General features: G+C 38.9%; 1 pseudogene; it reads right to left on the bottom strand.

Annotated features, from left to right (window-relative positions):
• Window positions 1-2,286: 2,286 nt before the first annotated feature.
• Window positions 2,287-8,715, bottom strand: part of LOC122468087 — a 32,522-nt pseudogene continuing 26,093 nt past the window's right edge.

Below are 8,715 nucleotides of genomic sequence, written 5' to 3'. Positions count from 1 at the left end.
CAATGGAAGGACAAGCAACAGTAATTTGGAATGCCAGGAAATAAATTCATTGATCCAGCTTCCAGCTAAATCCACAGCATAGCCTTGTATATTACCTGACAGATAATCACACAACCACACAAAACCTGCTTTTAATTTAGGACCAAGATTTATTCAATCAGCTCTCAACTGATAAATACTTGTATAATTGTATTATATAATACAATTTTTACTGTTACATGCTGAAATGAACATTCTTATAGGTATGGTGCATCTGTATCAATATTTGCTAAGGATAAGTTCCTAAATATGGATTGCTGACTCAAGTGGTATGTACATCTTTAAGGCTTCTGATTCCAATCCATTGGTTCTCCCACCCTTCAGTATCCCCCAATCCTTTGATGCCCTCATTTTCCTCCTTACCCAACTCAAATTCCTCAACAAGCGTTATCATTTGAACATATCCTCAACCTTCTGACCCCTCTCACTTCATTGTACTCAAGGCAAAATCTGTAACTCCTGTAGAATCCAACTTTCTATCTACTCTGCACCTGTGGTCATCACAATATGGCCAGAGAAAAACACAGAATCATATCGACTGGTCTCACTTTAAATTTATGGCCAATCAAAAAGAATGAAATCTTGCCATTTGAAGCAATGTGGATGGAACTAGAGTGTATTATGCTAAGAGAAATAAGTCAGGCAGAGAAATACATGATTTCACTCATGTGGAATTTAAGAAACACAACAGATGAACATAGGGGAAGGGAAGGAAAATAAGATAAAAAAGAGAGAGGCAGGCAAACCATAAGAGACTCTTAAATACAGAGAACAAACTGAGGGTTGATGTAGGTGTGTTGGGTGAGGGGATGGGCTAAATGGGTGATGGGCATTAAAGAGGTCGCTTGTTAAGATGAGCACTGGGTGTTGTATGGAAGTGATGAATCACTGGGTTCTACTCCTGAAACCACTGTATGTTAACTTGAAATTTAAAAAATTAATTTAAAACAAAACAAAACAAAAATAATAAATTTATGGCCACCAACTTCAAATGAGTCCTTAATGTTTCCAGGCCATCATGCTAGATATCTCTAGACCAGTCATCTTCCCATTATCCTCCTTGCCTGTTTCATACTATTTTGTTTCTCATCAACTTCCCACCTCTCCCCCGCTTCCCCTGCTCCCCAGTCTTAAACTCAGGTTCCTATTTCACCAAAACTGAAGTAACCAGAAGGGAGAGAATCCATAGAGTTCTACCACCACAACACTGTCTTAACTGCTCTTATATTCTGTCTTCCCAACTGTTACCATAGATGAATGGTCTACCTCAAGGATATTACTCCAGCAATTTGCTCTCTTGCTTCTACATTATCATTTTCTCTCTACTGCATCATTCCCATCAGCATACAAACATACTGCTGTCTCTCCATTTTAAAAATAAAAGTATTTTCTCTTGACCCTTCCCTTGCCAACAAGTATCCCCTTTTGGCAAAACTCTTTAAGTACTTGTCTGTATTCACAGTTGTCAATTATTCTCCTTCCATTCTCTCTTGTTATTATCTTCATTGAGGTATAATTTACATACAATAAAATTCACCAATTTGTTGGGTTTTGAAAAATGTAAACATCATATAACAACCACCACAATAAGTTATACAACATTTCCGTCATCTGCAAAATGTTTCCACACACCTTTTATCCTGCCTTTTTTTTAATGATTCCATTTTATCTCCACTATTGGTTTACGAATTATACTTGTTTTGGTTTTTTCAATTAATGGTTGTTCTAGGGAGTCCAGTATACATCTTTAATATATCACAGTTTACTTTTGAAAAATATTATACCATATCACATATAATTTAAGAACCTTACAATGGTATATTTCCAAATTCCCCTCTTCCTTTGTACTGTTGTTCTCATATACTTTGCTTCTATGTATGCCTGTAATACATTGTTGGTAGATTTGCTTTAAATAATTATATTTTAAAGAATTTTTTTAATAAGAAAACACTTCTGTATTTATGCACATATTTACCATTTCTGGCATTCTTCTTTCTCTGTGTACATCCAAGAATCCTTTATTATATCTTTCTGCATAGGGCTACTGGCAATAAACAATCTTAGCTTTTGTTGGCCTTAAATTTTTTTTTCAAACAGAAGATCTCACATAGTTATTACTGAACCAATCTAACAGTAAAGAAGCATAGAAACACAGAGAAAAATCATTTTCCCAATAAAATACATCTGACTGTTCAGATAGTTGTGATGTTTTCAGCTTGATATGATAAGACACTACTGACTATAATACAGATACAATATGTATGCCATCTCATGTGCTATTCCTCAGAGACCCAGCTTGGTTCTTCTCCAGTGTTTCCTCTTGGAGTTGTACCTGATTTTGTTACCAGTTTTCATCCAAATCCATCCAAATTAGGGAATGGGATGATTCTGCTTTTGTTTCTTGGCCAAGAATTGCTTGATCCTGAAAGTCTTGTGAGAAAACTGCTGAGGAACATAGTGAACTGCATTCATCACAGTGGTAGAGTCAGGAAGTAAGAGCAGTCTTAGAATGTTTTTATTTTGCTTTTATTTTTGAAAAATATTTTCACTGGGCATAGGATTCTGGATTGACGTGATTTTGTTTCTTATAGCACTTCAAAGATACTGTGCTATTGTCTTCTGGTGTGAAGTCGGCTGTCGTTCTTGTCTTGTTTCCCTGGGCTGCTTTAAAGATTTTTCCTGTTATCACTGGATTTCAACAATTGATCATGATATACCTTAAAGCAGTTTAATTTATGTTTATTCTGTTTGGGGTTTCTTGATCTTTTTATGTCTATGGGTTTGTCACTTTCAAGAAATTTGGATTTTTTTCTGGTCATTATTTCTTCAGTTATATTTTATGTCCTCTTCTCTTCCCCAAGTCTCCTCTTCACTGGGACTCCAATTATACATATATTAGACACTTTTATTAGCCCCACAATTCATTGAGGTTGTGGGTTTTTTTCCCTCTGTGCTTCAAGTTTACTTTCTTTTACAGTGTCTTAAAATTCACTTATCTTTCCAGTACTGTATTTTTTTTTATTTCTAGAAATTATATTTGGTTTTTAAAAATATATATATATCTTGCATATCTCTCCTAATTAAGTTTACATTTCTCTTGACATCCTTGATCATGTTTATAAGATTTATATTACTTGTTTTAAGGTCCTTGTTTATGAATTCCATGATCCCTGTCATTTTGGTTCTGTTTCTATTGATTGTTTTTTAATCTGATTGTACATCAAATTTTACTGATTCTTTGAAGGGCTGGTACTTTTTTAAAAGTTTACTTATTTATTTTGAGAGAGAGAGAGAGAGCAGCAGAGGGGCAAAGAGAGGGAGAGAGAACCACAAGCGGGCTCTGCACTAGAAGTGCAACAGGTCTCAATTCCTCAAACTGTGAGATCATGACCTGAGCTGAAATCCAGAGTCAGACACTTAACTGACTGAGCCACCAGGTGCCTCTGAAGGCCTGGTAATTTTTAATTGGATGAAGAGTTGTGAATTTTGCTTTACTTATTACTGTACTGTATTGTATTCCATTAAAGATTGTTGAATTTTTTCTGGCATCCAATTAAGGTACTTGTGGATAATTTTGATCCTTTTGATAAAGGTTTGATTTTAAGCTTTCTTAGAGTGGGTCCAGAACAGGCTTTATTCTGGACTAATTTAGTTCTATCACTAAGCCAAGACCCTTCTGAGGACTCCAACCAATGTATTATGGGATCTCCTCATTTTGATTGGTGGGAACATGAATGCCTTCCAACACTATGCAATCTCCAGAAATTGTTCTGGCTCTTTTCCCTGGCCTTGGGGAGTTTCTCTCATTTAAGTGCAGATCAATATTAGCCAAAGACTCTAGAGGGTTCCTGTGGATATCTTCAGGGATTTTCTCTGTGAAGCACCTCCTTTTCAGTATGTTGCCTTAAAAATCCTAGCTATCTTGATATCCCTGAATTTTGATCTTAATCTCTTCAATTCAGTCGGAGTGCTAGGCTCTTTGGGCTCCCCCTCCCTAGAGTATGACCTGAAAACTGGCTGGAAACAATAAGCTGGGAGATCATAAAGCTCATCTCATCTCCCTTCTCTCAGTGACCAGAGTCCTGTGCTATCTTTTGTCCAATGTCTGAAAACCATTGTTTCATCTATTTTATCATGCATTTAGTTATTTGTAGTTGAAGGGTAATTCCTATTGCTGCTAATTCTTTCATAGTCAAAGGATATACTCTCCTTTAAACTTATTCTAATCAGCATTTGCTCCAGCATTCTGCTGACACTCTTTGCATCAAGGCCACTAATGATCTCCAAATTGTTAAATCTCATACTACCTATATGTAAGATGCACAAGGGCACCTGGGTGGCTCAGTCGGTTAAGCATCTGACATCAGCTCAGGTCATGATGTCCTGGTCTGTGAGTTTGAGCCCGCGTTGGGCTTTGTGCTGACAGCTCAAAGCCTGGAGCCTGTTTCTGATTCTGTGTCTACCACTCTCTCTGCCCCTCCCCCACTCATGCTCTGTCTCTCTCACTCTCAAAAATGAATAAATGTTAAAAAAAAAATTTAAGATGCACAAAAGACCACTAAGTCCCCTCCAGAACTGATAAAACTATGATAGATGATGTAAGTAGGGTGGCATGTCACGAGCACTGAATAAAACTATAGCACTTTAGGTCTAAGGAAAACTAGTCATGGATTCTCAAGACTTTCTTAGACAGCATGAAGCTCATCTAGGTGAAATACAACTTGTTTTAAAACATACCCAGGATTTGATTTTTATTCAGGAATGGTGAAGACAACAGAACAGGAGACAATTGCCGTTGAAAGGGTGGTTTGGTACTCACTGTTTGAAGAGGAGAGAGACATTCCACACCACACAGGGCAACATGGGGAAGCACAGGGTCAGATAGGAGGCAGGAGGAGTGAGGGGAAATATGGGCAAAAGCCTTTATTTATGGTTTGTGTGGGAAGGAATGAGTAAGGCAGGGTAAACAGCTGATCAGGCATAGGACTGCATAGTTTGAATTGTTTCAGTGGGCCCTAGTCTATAGGGGTGGTCCCTAGGTGTCCAGTACCTAGCCCTGGGGTAGCTAGGGCAAAGGAATATTGCCTCCTGGAATATAAAAGTGAGAAAGATGGGGTGGTTTTTGAGTACAGTCTCTGGATTTGTTAGTTTGCATACAATAGGTATGCATATGAAAGGCAAGTTGCTATCTCTAGGAATTAGCTAAACCTGGGAAGGGCAGTCCCTCCCCTGTCCACAAGGACCCAACATGTCAAAACATCATAAAATACATATCATAAGAAACATTAATACACAACAATAACAAATTGATCCACCCTACAAAGACTTATCTTCTTCAGGGAATGAGAGAGGGAAGACATAATGATTTCTCGAGACCCTGGTTCAGTCATAGGCCCAGAGGCAGGGCACCAGATTCATTGCAGTATAGGGGCCACTGTCTTCTCTCAGCTGGGTTATTGCAGTCTCCTCCTTGCTTCTATTTTTACTTTTCTTCTCGCTATACTCGCTATACTTTACTTTTCTTCACGCTATACTCCACTGATGTTTAATTGATACATGTCTGATCACATTGCTTATCTGCTTAACACCCTATAGTGGCTACTCGCTACATAGAATCACTCTCAAACTTCCTTACATGGAATATAATTTAGTCTCATTTTTTGCCATAAACCACTCTTCCCCCTCAATGCCCTACACTCACCAAATCTCCCCTCTCCACACATGGTATAGTCATTTATACTGAACCTCCCCTAGTTCCTTAAAGACATCATACTCTTTTGGGGCACCTGGGTGGCTCAGTCAGTTGAGTGTCTGACTTTGACCTAGGTCATGATCTCACAGTTCCCAAGCTTAAGCCCTGTGCCGGGCTCTGTGTTGACAGCTCAGAGCCTGGAGCCTGTTTCAGATTCTGTGTCTTCTTCTCTGTCTCTCTCTCTGCCCCTCCCCAACTCATGCTCTGTCTCTATCTCTCAAAAATAATAAATAACCATTAAAACATTTTTTAAAAAAAGACATCAAACTCTTTCTAGTTCTTCATGAGTATTCCATCTTCAAAGGATCTTTCAGACCTTGATTCAACCATATCCTCCTCAGAGAGGTTTTTCCTGACTGTCCCCCAATCCAACTCAGTTTCAGGGGACCTCCTCAATCTTTGCACAGCACTCACTGCTTCCCCACCATGGCACAGTCTAACAACATTTCTATAATCGCCTATTTACTTCTCCCATCTTCCTTGAAGACAGGCACCACGTAAATTGTTCACCTCTGTATTATCAGCACCTAGTACAGTGGTTGGCACATGAGTCTTTTGAGAAATGTATGTACAATGTGTCTGAATGCACAAAGCAGCAGTGTTCTAAGACCAGGCCTAGGTAAACTGGGTTTGAGTGTCCCCAGGGGGGCCTCAGCAGAGACATTGGTTTGAGAAGTGCATCAGGCTTCTAACATTGTTTCCACTGGGATGACTGGGGTTGGGCCTGGGTTGGAGAATTCATAAACCTTCATTCCTGGTCCTGAATTAGAACGAAACCAATCTCCAGGGGAACAAGCAAGAGGAGATATAGCATTTTCTTGGGAAATCTCTTCTCAGTAAGTTTACTTTGGGCCCTTTAGTTTTTAATGCCCAAACAAGTTGATATGCTTATCAGTAATAGTGCTGTGATTTTATACTGGTTTAAAATGAGGGGTGCCTGTGTGGCTGAGTTGGTTGAGCGACTGACTCTTGATTTGGGCTCAGGTCATGGGTTTGGCTCACGGTTCATGGGTTTGAGCCCCGACTCGGGCTCCAGGCTGACAGTGTGGAGCTTGCTTGGAATTCTGTCTCTCTTCTTTCTCTGCCCCTCCTGCACTCTCTCTCAAAATAAATAAATAAACTTAAAAAAAAAAGATGTAAAATGAAGACAGGGATGACTACACTTGACAAAAGAAGATGAGCTATAAGAAATCCAGTGTTAAGAAACAATAAAAATTCTAACACTTTATAAATTTTGGGATATCTCTCTTTAATTTCAACATTAGATAAAGGTGATGAATATTACATCTCCATTTTTCTGAAGCCGTATTTCCCAGAAAAAGATAATTAAATTTATGAAAGATTTGAGAGTGAAATTTCCAAGGCTAAGGGAAACTTCCTATGGGAAGAGAAGTTACTCAAACACCTACAAAGGAAGAAGAGATGGGGAGGAGGGTGTGGAGGTGGTAAGTAGCTATAGTCAGTTTTGACTGAGGTCTGGACAAGAGGAACTGGCCTGAAATTGTAGCAAGATGTGTTAGGTTAGGCCAGAAGGGAAAATGTGGAATAAAGACCCAAATCACTCTCTCTCTCTGTTAACACACACACACACACACACACACACACACACACACACACTAGCAGATTGATTTATACCTAGTTTGTTTAAAAGCAGCTCTGATTCAGAAGAGAAGAGCGTATGTCAGACCATTTTCCAAGGCACCTTCAAATATTAAATATCAGACTTTTTTTCTCCCTCTAGCAGTTCCTTTTGCAAAAGAAAGGGACCCTCTACAGCTGGACTGCTCGTTTGAACATATGTCAGCATTGTTTTTTCCACTTTAAGAGATGCTTTCAGAAACTGAAAAAAGAGTGAAAATAACTGATAACATCAACACCAATATCAGAAAAGCAACCATGCTGGTCTGTGGGTACTCTGTACAATATGTTAGTAATAGATGGTGGGAATTGGGGAATAGGAAGGACCTAGGGTTTTTCTTTGTTATTATGTATTGTGAGCCAGGCTTTAGGAAAGATATATCTTACTGTAAATGTTTGCTGTTGAATCCACCAGCACCAACCAGAGCTAAGACTAATGGATTTCAAGATAAAGGCAGATTTAAGTGAATGTAATTTAAGCAAGAAATTACTAAAATTGAGAGCATTAGACTAGGGAAGCTCAGACAAGGATTTGTGCATGTTAGATAGTTGGCTTAGAAAACCAATTGGTAATGTCCTTTTCAAATCTAAGATTCCTGATGCAGGTGTGTGTGTGTGTGTGTGTGTGTGTGTGTGTGTATAGGGTACACTGTGTGTAAAATGCCAGCTGCAGCTACTTCCTACTCTGAGAATTCCCCTTCACCATGCTGTGGCTTTCCATTCCACAAACTCTCCACCAACACGGCATCTGTAGCAACAAGAAGGGTTTTACGGCCTTTCCTGACCTTTTTGTTGCTGATGTTGTTAGAATGGGAAGGGGTGGGGATAGGAGGGGAAAAGAGAAGTGTCCCAGCTGGGAGCACCCTCTGAGGAGAGAGCAAAGATCTCACCTAGAAAGTTCCACAATTCTCTGATTTGTGCCTCTATGATGTATGAAGCACTTTAGCTGCCGATTGTCACAATTGTACTATTTAACTATCTTTTGCCATTTTTTTCTTATAGTCTACCCTGTGCCTGCAGTTTTATTTTCAATGGTTATCCTAAGTTTTTCTGGACACTCCCTGAACCGTTTAGACCTGAATTTCTCTTTCTAGGCCTTGGCCTGTACCGCAATACTAATTTTCATGATTGGTTTCCTTTCTAGGCAAAATTGAGGTTTTGGATAAATGTATCCCCAAATGACAAATTGTATGGTTGTCATATATTTGTCTATCTGTAAGTCCTGTCATTAAAAACAAACAAACAAACAACTAAAGCCATGAGTATTGTGCAAAAAGAAAAGCGTT

The sequence above is a fragment of the Prionailurus bengalensis genome, chromosome B3 (genome assembly GCF_016509475.1).
Source record: "Prionailurus bengalensis isolate Pbe53 chromosome B3, Fcat_Pben_1.1_paternal_pri, whole genome shotgun sequence".
Taxonomy (NCBI): domain Eukaryota; kingdom Metazoa; phylum Chordata; class Mammalia; order Carnivora; family Felidae; genus Prionailurus; species Prionailurus bengalensis.
Note: the sequence above shows the minus strand (reverse complement) of the source record. Positions and strands in the feature narration are given on the sequence as shown.